This window comes from Rhinolophus sinicus, linkage group LG15, assembly GCF_036562045.2.
Source record: "Rhinolophus sinicus isolate RSC01 linkage group LG15, ASM3656204v1, whole genome shotgun sequence".
Taxonomy (NCBI): Eukaryota; Metazoa; Chordata; class Mammalia; order Chiroptera; family Rhinolophidae; genus Rhinolophus; species Rhinolophus sinicus.
The window spans coordinates 38,797,263-38,812,950 of NC_133764.1; the positions used below are offsets into that span (position 1 = coordinate 38,797,263).

The following is a 15,688-nucleotide window of genomic DNA, read 5'->3' on the forward strand; positions in this document are numbered from 1 at the left end:
ACATTCACCTGCGGACTCCTTTGGTCACTTGGTTGACGATAAGATTTCTTAGATACCAACATCGAAAGTATGATCCATAAAAAAACAAATAGATAAACTGAACTCTATTAAAATTAAAAACTTCTGCTCTTCCAAAGACACCTTAGGAGAATGAAAAGACAGCCCAATTAGAGGAACACGTCTGCAAAGCATATATCTGATAAATGGCTCATATCCAGTATACATCAAGAACTCTCGAACTCAACAATAAGAAAACAAACAACCCGATAAAAACATAGTAAAGATTTGAACAGCCACTTCATCAAAGGAGATGGATGGATAGCAAACAACCACATGAAACAATGTTCAACATCATTAGTCTTTAGGGAAATGCAAATTAAAACCGCAGTGAGCTAGCAGCACGTACCAATTAGAATGGCTCAAGCTGTAAAGACGACAACTCCAGGCGTAGGCGAGGATGTACCGTAATTCTCCCTCACGGTCCGTGGGAATGTGCAATTGTACCACTTTGGAAAACAATCTGGCACTTACTTTAAAAGTTAAACATACACTTACCGTAGGATCCAGCCACTTCACAACTAGGGATTTCACCTGGAAAGAAGCGAGCACCATACAAAGACTTGTACATGAACGTCTCGAAACGTTATTGGTAAGAGCTCCAAAATGGAAGCCACCAAGTGTCCTTCAAGGAGTGACTGGACCAACAGCCTACAGTGCACTCATAGCGTGGGATACACGTCAGCAGTGAAAGGGACGAACAGTGGACACACACCACAGCAGAGGGAAGGAGCCACATAGCCAAAAGAGAATGCGTGGCAGGAGTTGATTTATATGTGGAATACAAAGTATTCCATGGTGACAGGACGCAGCTCAGAGCTCGCCAGGGACGAGGGGGCTGGTGAGGGCAGGAGGAGGAGAGCTCAGGAGCACAGGGAACTTTTGGGGTGCTGGACGTGGCAGTATGAGGCCACGGGTACAAACAAGCACACACCCAAACGGACCAGACTGCACCCTCTAAATGCGCATAGTTGGCCCTGTGTGTGCACTCGACCTTGACAAAGCTGTTTAACAAAACCACCCTACGAAGCTCTGCGCCAGCCCATCACAGCGTCCTTCCTTAGAGCACAGATGGCCGGCCTCTTTATCCCACAGTCACACTCACCGGAGGGCTCCCTTGGTGGCTTGCCTGTAAATGAAACTTGGGGTACAGAGTGCCTGTCACCAGGTTACATGTGAAGCCGGCCACCTTGTGGTTAAGAATACTTGGGCACTAGCGTGGCACCAATGCCACCTGCACTTTCTCTGCCTCCTGCTCGGAGAGCCACATTGAAAACAGAGACAGGCCGGCCACTCCCTGGGGACCATGTCATGTGCCGCCCACCGTGGGCGGACTCGTGAGCTCCGCCTCATGTCCCCATCCTGGTGGAAAGCGAGTAAGCGAGGCCTGAGCGTCCTCTCCACCCAGCCCCACGTGGCCCAGCGGTAACCAGCTGCCAGGATGGAAGCCCCCTGGCCCAGTCAAGCTTGACTTGGCCAATGCCCGCTTCAGAGCCCGGGGTGGGCTTGGGACAAAAACAATACAAAAGACATCACCATGGGCGGCCAGTTTGTTCAGTGGTTAGAGCGCGGTGCTCATAACACCAAGGTCGCTGGTTCGAGTCCCACATGGGCCAGTGAGCTGCGCCCTCCACAACTAGATTGAGAACAACGACTCGACTTGGAGCTGAGCTGTGCCACCCCCACCCCCATACTCACAACTAGACTGAGAAACAACTTGACATCCTGGAAAAACACACTGTTCCCCCCAAAAAAAAAGAAAAAGAAAAAAAAAGGAATCACCACGCGAAATTCCCAGAGTTTGGCACAGGAAGATGGCAAACCCCCCTACCCCTCTCCGCACCGGGCAGCTTTACTTTCCATTTCTGATCTGGTAAATCGCTTTGCCATCCTGTGCACACACAGCCTCAGACCCAGGAGCCCGCAAGGAGAAGCCCGCCAGGGTCCCGGTTTACAAATACACCGCGAGCCTGCATTTTCTAATTTTGTTCACAACAAATATACATGACTTTTATAATAAGCTTTTTCCCCAAAGTAAAACTCTGCAAGTGAATCTATGAAGGAGCTCAGCTGAGGGCGGGCGATGGAGGGTTGGCTGCAGGGACACACAGACTGAGGGCCCAGGTCAGCAGTGTCCTGTCCCCCACCCCCGCGAGGGTCGGCACTGGGAACTGAGCCCATTTCCACAGCCCTGCCCACCCCGAGGAGAACAGGCCACGGAGGGGAGTCAGCAGCAACTAGGCTGCCCTGGGCCTTGCAGTCTGGGGTACATGTCTGTGCACGGAGCACCTGGGGTGGGTGTGGACAGTAGCGCAAAGGGAGGCCTGGGGGAGGACGAGGGAAGGAGCCAGGAAGGAACCACACTGCTGCTCTGGCCATAAACACACTCCTGTCCCCTCACCTCCCCCCAGGCTCCTCTGGCCCCGGGCCTGCCTTCCCAGCACACTCTGGCCGGCCGCTGGGCGTTGAGAGAGACGAGAGACAAGGTGTGTGTGTGTATAGGTGCTAAACAAGCCACAGCTCCCTCACTCCGGGGAATGAAACCCCCAGGAACCCCACATTCAATGCCAGCAGCTCCTAACATGTTCAACATGCCCACATCTGTCAACAACTATTTAGGAAAAGAAGCAAAAGCTTTTATACCTTTTATTCAGCCAATTTTCCCCGAGGCACTGTGGACTCTGGAAGAAAAGAAAGAGAAAAGAGAGTTACCAAGTGGTTATGCCGTCAGGGACTGGGCCAGAGATCAAGCATCTGCAGCCATTCACGGGAACGGGGGCTGCACACGTGTGTCTGAACCCCTAATCCTGCCCTTTTCTTATAGGGCACTTGGAGATGAGAAAGGATGGTGTGTGTGTGTGTGTGTGTGTGTGTGAGATATGCTTCTTCTGGGCTTACTTTTTCCTTATTTCTTTTACTAAAGTTTCATAATTTTATGTGTACATACCTAGCACATCTTTTGTATTGTGGTACACAATAGAATGCTAGGGTATGGAACACATGCCATAAAGTTTGCCATTTTAACCATTTCGTGTCCAGTTCAGTGGCCTTAAGTACATTCACACTGTTGTGCAGCCGTCACCACCATCTGATTCTAGAACTTTTTCATCGCCCTGAAAGGAAACGGCATGCTCATTAAGCAGTCACCCCCACCCCCCTCCCCACCTCCACCCTGTGCGTGTGGTTTTTTTTTGGTTTTTTTTTTAACTTAGCATAAACAGGACAAAAGCAAGCGAAACCTCCTGGAATCGAAAGGCTGTCAGACCGGGCCTCTTTCCTGAGAGGCTGAGAAGTCACCGTCATTCTCATCACTGACATCACCACAAGGAGCAGGTGGCCACTGTCATTACCCTGCACACTTTCTGTGTCAGGCCCTTGAGGACAATTGCCTCATTCGGCCCTCACAACTCTGAGAGGCAGGCGTTGCTCTGACTATCCCCACTGTTCAGATGGGAAAACTGAGGCCAAACTGCCTAAGCAGGGGCACCACCCGGAGCTGGGGCAGCCAGGCGGGTGCCCAGGGCCGGTGCCCCTGTGCTGCGCTCCCCCTCCCCCACAGGTGGGACATGAGAATTAAAAATGGCAGGAGAGCCCTTAACTGCGTGGAGCCTGCAGAGTTTGCACACATCATGACGGCAGTGTTTAGCAGGCAGCCCCCCCACCACTGCCGCAGCCACAGAGGCTGGGGACCAAGGCAGGGCTGAGCTTGAACCACACAGCTGAGGAGGACATCGCACGAAGGGGGGCACTTGATTGGCATTTTCCCTCCCCAGCAAAATGGCAGAAGCAGCTTCTGGCCATTTCCACGCAGCTCACACGACTCCGAGGAGGGGCCCCTGCGAAGGGAAGAGGCTCCGAAAGGAAGGCGTCCTGATAAAATGGGGCGGGTGGAATCAATCCGTTTGCATCAACCACCACCTTCAGTTGATTTGGGGGTTTTTCAAAAAGTCATTGTTGACTTTTTTTCTTGGTTTCTTTTCTTGAAGTGAGTTTTCCTCTCAATTCAATTCAATTTAGTTCCATTTAATTCAATCCATCCAGTCCCAGTGAGCAAACACACAGCCTTACTGCAGACTGCTGCGGTCTGGGCTAAGTGCAGGGCACTGGATTGGACGAAGCCTGCCCCCCCCCCCGGCCCCCCGCCAGGTGGGAGGGCGGAAGGAGAGCCAGGCGGGTCCCAGGATGTGGCCCATCCCTCCTTCCCAGTCCCATGACCCCGCCCCCCCCTTGACCCGCTGTTTGCCAAGCTCCCGGCCCTACCATAGATTTCCTCTGAGACGCTTCTGGCCCCAGAATACCAGTCTCGGGCACCAGCACAGACCAGAGCTGGCAAACATCCCCACCCCACCCAGCCCAGCCTCCACCAGTCCTGAACCCAAGTTGCTCCTAACGGCCCTTGACTTCCCTCTACGGTTCTCACAGTCACACGTGTCCTTATTTGCTCAAAGCAAAATATTTGCCATGATCACAGGGATGACACTGGCTCAGTCCTCGTCGGGAGACTCGGAGGCTGGGACCCACATCCACCTCTGGTTTTGAAAAACTCCAGGGCAGAAAAGCCTGTTGAGCCTGATGCCTCCACTTTTCGAGGCGCAGGGGGGGTCCAACCTACTCTCTAGCGCTTCCGGCCAGGAGACCACCCCCCCCCCGCCCCCCGCCCTTCCTCGCCCTCACTCTGCAGGTACAGAACCACAGGCCTAGTGAAGTCTTTCTGGGTCTGGCCCGGCCGCCCTCCAGAGGACGGGCCCACCTGGGACAGGCCTGCCTTGCGTTTCTCCCTTCCTCCTCCAGTCCCCAGCATTTCCCTTCTTCCCACCCTCCTCTCTCACTCACCCCCCCCCCCCCGCCCCACTGCCTGGTCTGGGGGTCTGGGGAGAGCAGAGGGAGATGCCTAGGGCTCACCTCCCCAGTCTGGTAAAGACATCCATCCTCCAGAGAGTTAGCAAGTAGGTAGAGAGCAGCTTCTCAGCCTGACTGTGAGCAAACACTGCTCTCAGCTGCTCAGCGGGTAATCAATTATGCTGATTTCTGCCTCCACCATCAGGTTCGTTGAGGAGCACAGCTGGCAGGCCAGGGGGGCTGACTTCCCTGAGTGCACTGTGGGAAGACCCTTTGGCAAAGGCCAAACTCGGCCAGATGCACTTACCAACCTGCCTGTCTCCACCAGCCCCACTGTCACGGCCGCCACGGAGTCTGCGCCAGGGCCTGGTGGGCGAGGAGTTTCCCCAGCAGAGCTGCTCTGTTTGCTGGCGTCGGAACTGCCCACCCTCTAGCCTGGCCGCCTCCCCCACTAGACTGGGACCCCCAAGGGCAGGAGCTGTGTCTTGGAGGCCCTGTATCCCCAGAGCCTAGCTCAGGGCCAACACAGGTGGGAGGCAGTGGGTGTTTGCTGAATGAGTGAACCGGCCAGTAAGCGTTTGCTTGAGGGGTCTGAACCAGACCACTGTTCTGAAGAGGGGGCGTGGGTCCTTCTGGGCTGATAGCTGCTCCTGGGGACCCGTCATGAGTTGATCACACACCCTGCAGACCCTTTCCCGGTGTCCTGGCTGCTCAGTCCTTCCTCCTACACACCCTGCACGCCACCTGCTCCACCTTCGCTCCAGGCCCCGCCCACACCCAGTGCTTCCTCCACGACCGTCCTCAAGAGCAGGTACTGCTGTCCTTGTTCAACTCCACCCGAAGGACAGATGTGTCCCACTCCGACCCTGTTTTCTTCTGTCCACAAAACATTTTGTTCTTCAGAAACTACACTGTGACTGGCCTGTACCCCCCTAGGATGAAGACAACACGCGTCGACGAGTAAAACCCACTGTTAGTGTGGATCATGCAAAGTGACTGTCGCGCGGGGCAGCCTGCGGGGTCTCTGGTCCCACTCCCCACACAAGAACGCAGGACATGGTGAGGCCGAAAAGGAACACCCACGGAGCCATAGGTAGGGGGTTCACACACTATATTCTCGCTGGCAGCTGGGTTGGAGACACAGGAAGCAGGAGCCACACTGTTCGCAACCCTCACTGCACCGCTTGCAGGCTCAGCCACCATCTTCCTGCTAGCCCCCATTTTCTGCTAGCGAAGCCATGGCAGTTATATTAGTGGCCAATGGCTCACTGGTTACAGCTGACGGCCAACTAGCCACAGCTTATGGCCATCTACTACCTGATCCAGCACCCCTCCACGTGAGGCCGAGAGCCTGGAAACTGCTCTCTGGGGCTCTGTCCCCGCAGTGACTTGCCAGGAAAAGGCCCCTAACATCGTAACCCACATCAGTCCCTCACCGGTGGCCATCACACGTGGCACCCTGGACCTCCTTCCTCCCCTCCCATGTGGGCGCTGAGCTGCTTGACTATGCAGCAGAATAGAAAGGTGGAACACGTACTTAGGGCTGGCTGGGACCCCTATTTGCAAGGTCACGTGACTCGCAGCAGTCGTCGCAGCCCGAGCACATGTCGCAAACCTCCAATCGGGCCCACGAGGCAGGCGTTATGCTCCCCGATTTGCAGATGACAGGAGAGGCTCAGCATCCAGCCCGGTCTGTTTTCCTTTAAGTCTGAGCCTCCTGCACTTCCTGGGCAGAGGTATTTGGACGAGCCATCATTTGGGAACACCTGCGTGCCTTCTTAGCTCTGCTGACAAGAATAACTGAGCCGGCCACAGGTGCCCTTGTGGCAGGAAGCAGAGGAAGTGGCCTGTCCGAGCTGTGGGGTTTAGGAGAGGAAATGCCACTGAGAAGGGTGCTTGGGACACACTACCCGTCTTTGCAGGAGGCACCCTGGATGTCTGCAGCAGGGGGTGGAGTCTTCCTGACAACACAGTGTCTTAGTCTGCTGTGGCGGCCCTGACACAGGGCTCCAAGGCTGGGAGGCCCAACTCAAGATGCTGGCGGACTCGGTTCCTGGTAAGAGTTCTCTCCTCAGATTCTCGCTGTGTCCTCATGTCATGGAGAGAGACAGAGGGAGAGCTGCCATGTCTTTTCTCACAGGGGCATGAATCCCATCACAGGGGCCCCACCCTCATGACCTCATTGAACCCTAATCACCTCTCAAAGACCCCTCCTCCAGCTACCATCACAGTGGGGGATTAGGGCTCAACATATGAATTTGGGGGGAGGGACGCAGTAGTCAGTCCATGGCACAATTTCCCTTATGTATTCACTTTTTTCTTTGCTTTTTTCCTCTGTGTTTTTCCAAATGTGCAGCAACGGTGCTCGGTGCTCGGCCCTCGTTTACCATCTGAGCAGATTTATTTGGTGTCTTACAAGTTGTTACAGTGCAGTTGCTGGTGCCAGGAAGGACTTTGGGGGCCCCCTGCCCACACTGGTCACGATGCTTGTTAGGGCATCTACGCATCGAGCCTGGTGCCCTCCCCCCCATGGAGGTCACTTAGGCAGCTGTAAAACGCCTGCCTGGCCACTGCTACTCTGTGTTACCTTGGCTTTTATTAAGTGGCCCACTTTATGCTCTCTCTCAGGGGAGCTGGAGGTGAAGGGCGCAATTTTATAAATAAAAAATTAACTGTGAGTGGCTTAAACATGGCTTTTGATGGTGATCATGACAGCAGAGCACTTTAATTTAAAGGTTTCCTTTCCTTCTTCTGAAAAGAAACGCACCTGAGAGGAGAGGAAGGGAGGGGAGGGGAGGAGCGGGGAAGGGAGGGGAGAGACCTGAGAGGAGGGGAGGGGATTATCCTGGATTAGGGGAGGCAGCACTAAATCTAAGGAGAATAATGCTGTAAGAATCCAATGAGGAGATGGGGGCGGAGACTGGAGTGATTTGGCCGTGAGCCAAGCCACGCCTCGGCCCCCAGAAGCTGAGGGGGGTGGGAGCCTCCCTGGAGCCAGCAGAGGGACCCAGCCCTGCTGACACTGATTCCGGGCGTCCAGCCTCCAGAACGGAGAGAGAGGACATTTCAGTTGTTTAACAACCCCCCCCACCCCGTGTGGAAATCTGTTACGGCAGCCACAGGACGCCAAGCCACCAGCCTTCTCCCATCACCTCAGAGTGACGGCACATGTGTCCCCCACCCTCGTCTGCACCCCTCTCCTGGCCCTCCAGGATACTACTGCTGACTGTGCCACACCCTGTAACGCTCCCACTCCTGAAGCTGACCTTTCTAACACACCCTGGAGGGACATGGCTGCCGTGTCCCCGCTGTCCTATGGAGCTGGGTGTCGCACGTCACTTGGTGTCACACTACAGGACTGGAGAAACATCTCTTGGTGTGAAGGACCCCAGGAAAACCGCTGTTCCCTTGAGGTGTATTTTGAATCCACTTTTTTATTTGTTGTGCGTTTTTTATTTTTCTTTGAATTTTTTATTGTAAAATACATATACCATAAAATTTCCACTTTTAACCATTTTTCGATGTGCAGCTCAGTGGCATTGAGCACGTTCACACTCTTGTACGACCATCATCCCCATCCATCCCCAGGACCCTCCATCCTCCCAAACTGAAACCGTCCCCATTACACACGCACAGCCCCTGGCATCCACCTTCTACTTCCTGTCTCTATGGACTTGACTCCTCTAAGGACCTCATATAAGTGGGACCGTGCAGCACTTGTCCTTCTGTGTCTGGTTTATGTCCCTCAACATAACGTCCTCCGGGTCCATCGTGTAGCAGGTGTCAGAATTCCTTCCTTTTTCAGGCTGAATAATATTCCATCGTGTGCATAAACCACATTTTTTTTATCTGTTCATCTGTTGAACATTTGGGTTCACTTTTTAAGACAACAAGAATCATATACTCAGCCAGGTTCCCATTCTGCTTTGGCCGCCGGCACGTTCAGAAAAACCAGTATGGCTCACTTCGCTTCTGTGTCTCAAAGCACCAGCGGCCGCACTGTCCCGTCTGGCGTCTCTGTTCTCGGATCTTGACTTCTACCTATTCACGCATTTCTGTTTTATTTTATGTGGTGCTACAGATGGATGCAACACCGTCTCTAGGCTACACACTAACCACCACCCAGGCTCCTCCTCACGCTATTCTCCCCATCGTGCTCGATGCCACACCAGGTCTGCCCTCCGGAGGACAGCTCTCGACCTTACAACCCCCCCAGGTCGCCGTCCCTTCCTTCACTCCTTCAACACATAGCAGTCCTGGCAGGAGGGGCCCAGGGATGCCATCCTACCCCCGGCCTGCACATGGCCTCAGGGACCGGGACACGGGCCCCTGTGACTGCCTGGCCAGCAGGCCATGTTCTCATGCTGGTGTCTGATTGTGCTGAGAAGCCTGTTCTTTCTAATGCAAACTGAAGGGCAGCGGAGGCCCGGCTGAGCCATTCCCCACGGGCCGGGCAGGCGCTGCACAGCATGTCCTGCTCAACACTCAGCTGAAATGGAGCTGAGTGCGGTGAGGTCTGGGCGGCTGTCCAGCCTCCACTTGGCTGCAGCACCCTGGCTCCCATCCCTCTGTTTCTTTAAAAGCTGGCTGCATCTGAGTACAGAGAGTCAGGCCGGGCTGGGTTCAAAGCCACATTCGGGTGTGTCTCGTCTGCCAGTGAGGTGAGACCTCAAGCCCCATCCCACGTGCCTTGTAGTATGGGGCACCCGCCCCTTACAGGGGGCACCACTGTCCACAGAGCGGCAGGTCTGGACTGAGAACACGGACCCTCAGTGGGCAGAAGCAGTGTGTGGGACGCTTGGAGTTGGCACTGCCCAGTTGTGATGGAGCAGCATCAACAGGAGTGTGGTGTGGGGAGGATGGTGGAGACCGGGCAGGGGATGAGATAATACACAGGACAGAGCGCCGTGCAGGGCACAGATGAGACGTACGCTGGCTTCTTAGACGAGCACGTTTTGCTATCAATAATTTAGACATGGCCTTTCTCCTCTGGGAAGTGGGCAAAATCTCATTTCCTGAGCAAATCCCCTAAGAAACCGACCTGTTCATCGCTTTTCCGAAATCTGTGTGGATCAACCTCCTTACAGAATAAAAGCAGGTAATTGGCTGCGAGGGCTGGGAGCTGGGTGCTAGGAAAAGTCCCCGGAACCCGCAGGGGTCCCAGAAATGTCCCAGGGCTATGCTGCTACGCTGTCTGCAGCTCAGCCTGCCTCCCCGCTGGCTCCTGTGAAGGGGGAGACACGCAGCGAACGGAACAGTACTGTTTGAATTTAATGCAACAACTGGAAAATCACTTGTGGAAATAGAGGCACACACAGCAGAGATCTCCATTTTGGGAAACACCATGGGACGGGGTACCTGCAGCTTTTCCCAGCTCCTCCCCAAGGGAAGAGCAGATCCTGCCTGTGCAGGGTGCTCACCTCAGGAGGTTACGCCACAGCCCAGGCCGGCCCGGCATGGCTGTTACACCTTCAGTGAGTTACTCAGCCTCCAAACGCCTTGGTTTACTCACCTGTAAAGTGGGGGGATGGCCGAACCTTCCGCTGGGTGCCCTCATGAGGATTAAAGGACATCAGGCCTCAGTATAAGGCCTGGCCTGTGACTGGGGGAGGATTTCACCCAGTCGGTGGAAAAGGTGGGAAATGAGTTTTAAAGTGAAACCCAGAGTGACTCCCGTTCACTGAATCTGCTTTGTTCTCTGCGGGTTAGGGAGCCCTTCGCATAAGTCATCACAAGTCCTCTCTGCAAGCCTGAGGCAGGTGCCTTTGTCCCTTGATGCAAGTGGGGAAGCTGAGGCTTCTCAAGGTGGCACTCCTACAGTGGCAGGTGGCCTCAAGTGGCAGAGGTATCACTGTCACTTTCTTTGGGGAAAGAGGCTAGAAAGGAGTGATAGATGTTGACATGCAGAGTAATGCAGCATCCGGCCTTATTAACCAGCAGAACTTCTTCTCCAGGCTTGGAGAGAGTTCTGCAGGCTGCTGGGCAGCCGGGGACGGTGCCCACTTCTCTGTCGTCTGCAGGAAATGACCCCTGCCCACAGGTCCTAATTCTGAGCTGGGAACTGCCACTGCAGGCGGGGGAGGGGTCGTCCTGCCAAGCACAGCCCGTCCTCTGGGTCAGCAATGTCTCATGCCTGCCCCTTCCTGCAGCTGACAAAGGACTCCTGAGGCCTGCAAACCACCGAGGCCCCATAAACCCATGTCTGGAACCACCACGAAGCTGGGGACGTGGTAGTCACGGCTGCCTGCTGGAGCGCCCGCAGCCCCGCGCGGCGTGCGTAGGTCTCTAAAGTGGCCGTGTGTGCTTGGGCTGCGGATTTGGGTAGAAGTGCTGAGCTGTGGACAAAGAGAGCCCACTCTTAGCCGCGTCCCTCTGCTCAGCACATCCTGGGCCACTCTGCTCTAACTCTGCTTCCTCACGTCCCTTGTTTGCTGTATCCTCATGCTCTGGCGTCTGGGGCCTCGCTGACTCTGGAGGGTCACCCCTCCCAGGGCTGGCAAGTTCCTGGAGGTGGCAATTAGCCAGGGAGCCCGTCTTTCATAGGCCCCACCAACACAGAGGACCCCCCACCTCCTCTATGGGGCTGTCACTCTCCAGGTCACTATCCCCCTGCCCTAAGCACCCCAGGCCAAGTCGCAGCTACTAGGGACGGTCCCTCTGCCGCACAGCCCTCTGCAGTTCCTCAAAGCCGCCAATCCGAAGACTGCTCACCCTGCTTCTCCCGTCTCTTCCCATAGAAACCACAACAAAGGCTCTTGCCAGCATTTCCCATGCGCCCTTCCTCCCGACCAACCCTGGTGCTGCCCAGGTGGCCCTCCACAGCACGCCTCCTGTCCCTAGGAACTGCGAGTGTCATAAACGTCTCCCATTTCCGTGTCTGGGTGTCTTTCCATACCTGGCTGAAACGAACCCTGGGGACCCCTGAACACCTGCCATCCTCACTGTCCTCTGCACCCTCTGCTCTCACCCTCAGGGTCTTGCCTCCTGCAGGAAGGAGCCAGTTTCTAGCGGGGACACCTGAGTGCTTCTGGGGTGGGGGTGGGGTGAAGAGTGACTTAGCGCTTGGTTCAGCTTAGAGGCTGCTGGCTCAACCCACCAGAGCCGCTTCAAAAAGACTCTCACCGCCCAGCAATCACCTTCTGGGATTAACACATCTCTGCGCTTTCTCCATTTCAGAGTCTTCTACTGGGAACGGCCTCAGAAGTCAAGAGTGAACACGGACTTCTGTTGCGCCCATGTCCCGGCGAGCGTCTGCCTGGGACACAACCTCACTGACAAGCAGCTAATTTGCGGATTGTGCCTGTATCGACAGTTTGGTTTATTTAATAATAGATCTCGCTGTCTTCTGTTCACGCCGAGAGTCTTTGTTGAGACGGAAAACATGATAAATTGTGAGTGTGTTTATGCGTACGTTCCTGAGGCCCCGAGGCTGCGGGCAGGACTCTAAGTAACAATAACAAAAATGACTTTCGATGTAGGAGGGGTTCCTAACAGGACGGTTAAGCTAGCAGATCGCCAGGTGTGGGCAGGCCTGTTGGCGCAGGCACAGTGGCTTCCGTGGTGGGTCAGTGCGAACGAGCATTTGCTTCAGCCGATCGATAGACGTGTCGGGCTCAGGTTCACGCAGCCTGCCTCGCTTGGAGGACGGCTGACTTACACAGACCCCAGAGCAGAGCTGATGTGCGGCAGGAAGGGATCCCCACGAGGCTCCGTGGACAGCCCCCCACCTGGCTCTCCATGCGCCCCAACTGCTGGCTCTGACTTGCGGCGCCCCCCCCCCCGGGGCTTCCCTCCCGTTTGCCCCCTTCTCCTAGCAGCACACGCCTGGACGGCCTTCTCTGTGCCTTGGCTCCATCCACCATCCCTGCTCCCACATCGAGGTTGCCAGCCCAGTATCTCCAGGCGCCTCTGGACATTGCCATCTGGTCACCCATGCCAGGGTCACTGCAAACTCCATGTGTGGGGCAGAGAACTGCTGACCCCGCCTGAGAAACTCCCCAGCCTCTGCGTTTTCTCGTTCAGCCCTGCCATTGACCCAGTACCCCAGACTCAGAACCTCGGGGCATTGCCCGCTCCTTCGTCCCAGGTGCCCTACTCGGGGTTCTCGCTCCCCTCTCTCCTCAGCACCCACAAGTCACCTGGCTAAGGCCCCCTCCACACCCCAGAACGCTGCAGCCTCTGAACTTTCTTCCGGCCCAGACACCCTCCCTGAGTCTAGCCACAGTGCATGGCAGACCTGACCCCACCACACACCCCAACAGCGGCCTGCAGGCTCAGGGAAGGTCATGGTTCTTAACCTGGGGCCTAAGGCCATTCACACCTGGTGCCAACCCACCTTCCCACCCCTACCCCCGAACCCCCCACCACAGGTCTACTCTCTGGCCAAGGAGAGATTCTTGTGGTTCCCCAATATACTTGCTCATGCTTCTATAACTTTCTTCTCCCTGCCTGAAAAGATTGACTCCATTTTCTCCACCAACAAACTCTTTACTCAGCTGAATTATCAGGTGGCCTAAATCAGCCTCGTCTTTCTTGATCTCTCAGCAAAAGGCGAGCCTGTTGACTGGCCCCTAACTCCCCCGTGAGCACCCCCTCTCCTGGGCTGGCCCCTATACACCCCCAGCCCTTCCTTCTCCGCCCCCTGTGCAGCCCCAGCCTCCTCTGGGGGGGGCCCAATCCCGCCCAGCCTTTTCTTACCCCTTACCTTCTCCCCCTGCGGCTCTGGCCACACCGCCACCTGTGTGCCTGCAATGTCTGACGGGGCCTCCAGCTGAGGTCGTGGGGGTCAGGCCAACTCAACCCACCAACTCAAACCCACACGTTCACTTGGGTGCCTCCTACCTGACGTGTCCAAGGCTCAGGGTCTCCTCCCAGAAAGCCGGTTCTATCTCAGTGGCCCCCATTTCAGCAAATGGAGCCATCACACAACCATGTGAGCCAGTCACAGGGGCAACCCGGACCCCGCCTCCTTCATGCCCCATCAGCAGTCCCTCACCGACTCTGCCAATGTAACTTCCAGATACCTCTACGTCTGTCCACGCTCTACCTCCATGCCACATGCCATTTCCCTGGCCCACCGGGACCAACTCCCAAATGGTCTCCTGCCTCCACTCTGGCTCCCTCCCTCCCAGTCTGCTCTCCAGCCAACGGCCAGGGGGACACTTTCATTGTGCACACTGGGTCATACCCCTCCTTCCCATTAACACACTGCCATTGCTCCTCAGAGGCCCCAGCTGGAGTACAAGGTCCCATACGGTCCGGCCCGGCCCGGCACACCTCTGCTGCCAGAGCGTCCTTTCCAGCCTGTGCTCCAACCACACAGCTCGTCAGTTTCTTGACTGCACCAGGCTGCCTCCAGCCTCAGGGATTTTGTACCTGCCTTCCTTCTGTTGCAACGCTCTCCTGCTGCACACCACACCTCCTCTGCCAGGCCGTGGTCTGTCCTCTGACCTTGGCCAGCACCACCTCCCAGGAGCCCTCCCTGCCCCGGGTGAGGCCGGGTATGCAGTGGGAGTGCTGCAAACACTGCTGAGCGAACGGGAGGAATCTCTCTGTGAAGGGCACTTCCCCAGTACCCCTTCATCATCTTCACCTCACCTCCCAGACTCCTGCCCCTTCTTCTGACCACTCCCAGCCACCCCTGGGCTCCAGCCCCACATGGACCACTCAGAATGGGAAAAGCATCATCAACGCCGGCCTCTGGACCTCCGCCCCTCCCCCAATCAGGGAATCTTTGATCCTTAATCCCAAGGCATCGTCTCATCTCAGGCAATGTCAGGTTGGAATGCGCAGACGTCAGCACAAAGTTGTAATTCAGCTCCTCTGGCCCCAACGGGCTGAAGAGATGCCGCACGTTTACGTGAATTTGGGGGGAGGCTGTAATGAATGGCAACAGCCTCTCCCAAGGGGTAAGAAAGGCGAGCCCGTGTTGGTGGTGGAACGATGCACCCTCCATTGAGATGTCTGCGTCCCAGCCCCTGGGACCTGGGCCTGTCAGGTTACGTGGCAAAGGGGGTAAGGTTATGGGTGGGATCAAGGGGGCGAGTTGACCTTAAAATAGGCTCGTGTCCTGGGTTCTCCAGGTGGCCCAGTGTCATCACAGGTCCTTACACGTGGAAAGGGGGACAGCAGAGGAGGTCAGAGCGATGTGATGCGATGTGACAAAGATCTGACCGGCGACTGCTGGCTTTGGAGGAGGACGAAGGGACCCGGAGCCAAGGAATCAGGCCCCTCTGGAAGCTGGAAACAGCAAGAAGCAGGCTCTTCCCTCCTTCCTCTGGAGGGAACCAGCCCTGCCAATCCAGGCACCACGGCAGACTTCTGACCCACGGACTGTAAGACTAAACTGTTTGGAGGCACTAAGTTTGTTACAGCAGCCACAGGAAACTAATACACTCCTCTTAGGGAAGAAGACCCAGAATCACATAACCCTGCCTGTCTGCCACTCCAGCCAGTTTGCCATTCTCTCTCTCTCTCTCTCTCTCTCTCTCTCTCTCTCTCTCTCTCTCTCTCTCTCTCTCTCTGCCTTTTCCACAGGGCCCCTGCCTCACAGAGGGGAAGAGGGTTTTCTAAATCCCACGTTCCCTGGGGCACCAGCCTGTGGGAGCCCACCCTGAGCCTTCTCTGCGAACCCGGAGCTCAGCTAAGTTGCTCTCTGGGTGGCCTCAGACTGCTGACCAGCCATGGGTGCTGTTTGGGAAGGGAGCCCGAAACCGTGGGAACCGAAGCCTGGACAGATACCTCAGAGAGGGACGTCCTGTCTCCTCCTGACCGGACACGCAACAGGCCCCAA

At 55.9% G+C, this 15,688-nt stretch overlaps 1 protein-coding gene across 5 annotated transcripts in view; it reads right to left on the reverse strand.

Moving 5' to 3' along the window:
• Positions 1–15,688, reverse strand: part of RBFOX3 (RNA binding fox-1 homolog 3) — a 362,884-nt gene that overhangs the window by 107,802 nt on the left and 239,394 nt on the right. For all 5 annotated transcript variants that reach the window (XR_012492320.1, XR_012492319.1, XR_012492317.1 and 2 more), the window contains exon 4: positions 2,701–2,738. The gene's annotated coding sequence lies outside the window, so the exon portion shown is untranslated. The remainder of the gene's footprint in view (positions 1–2,700; positions 2,739–15,688) is intronic.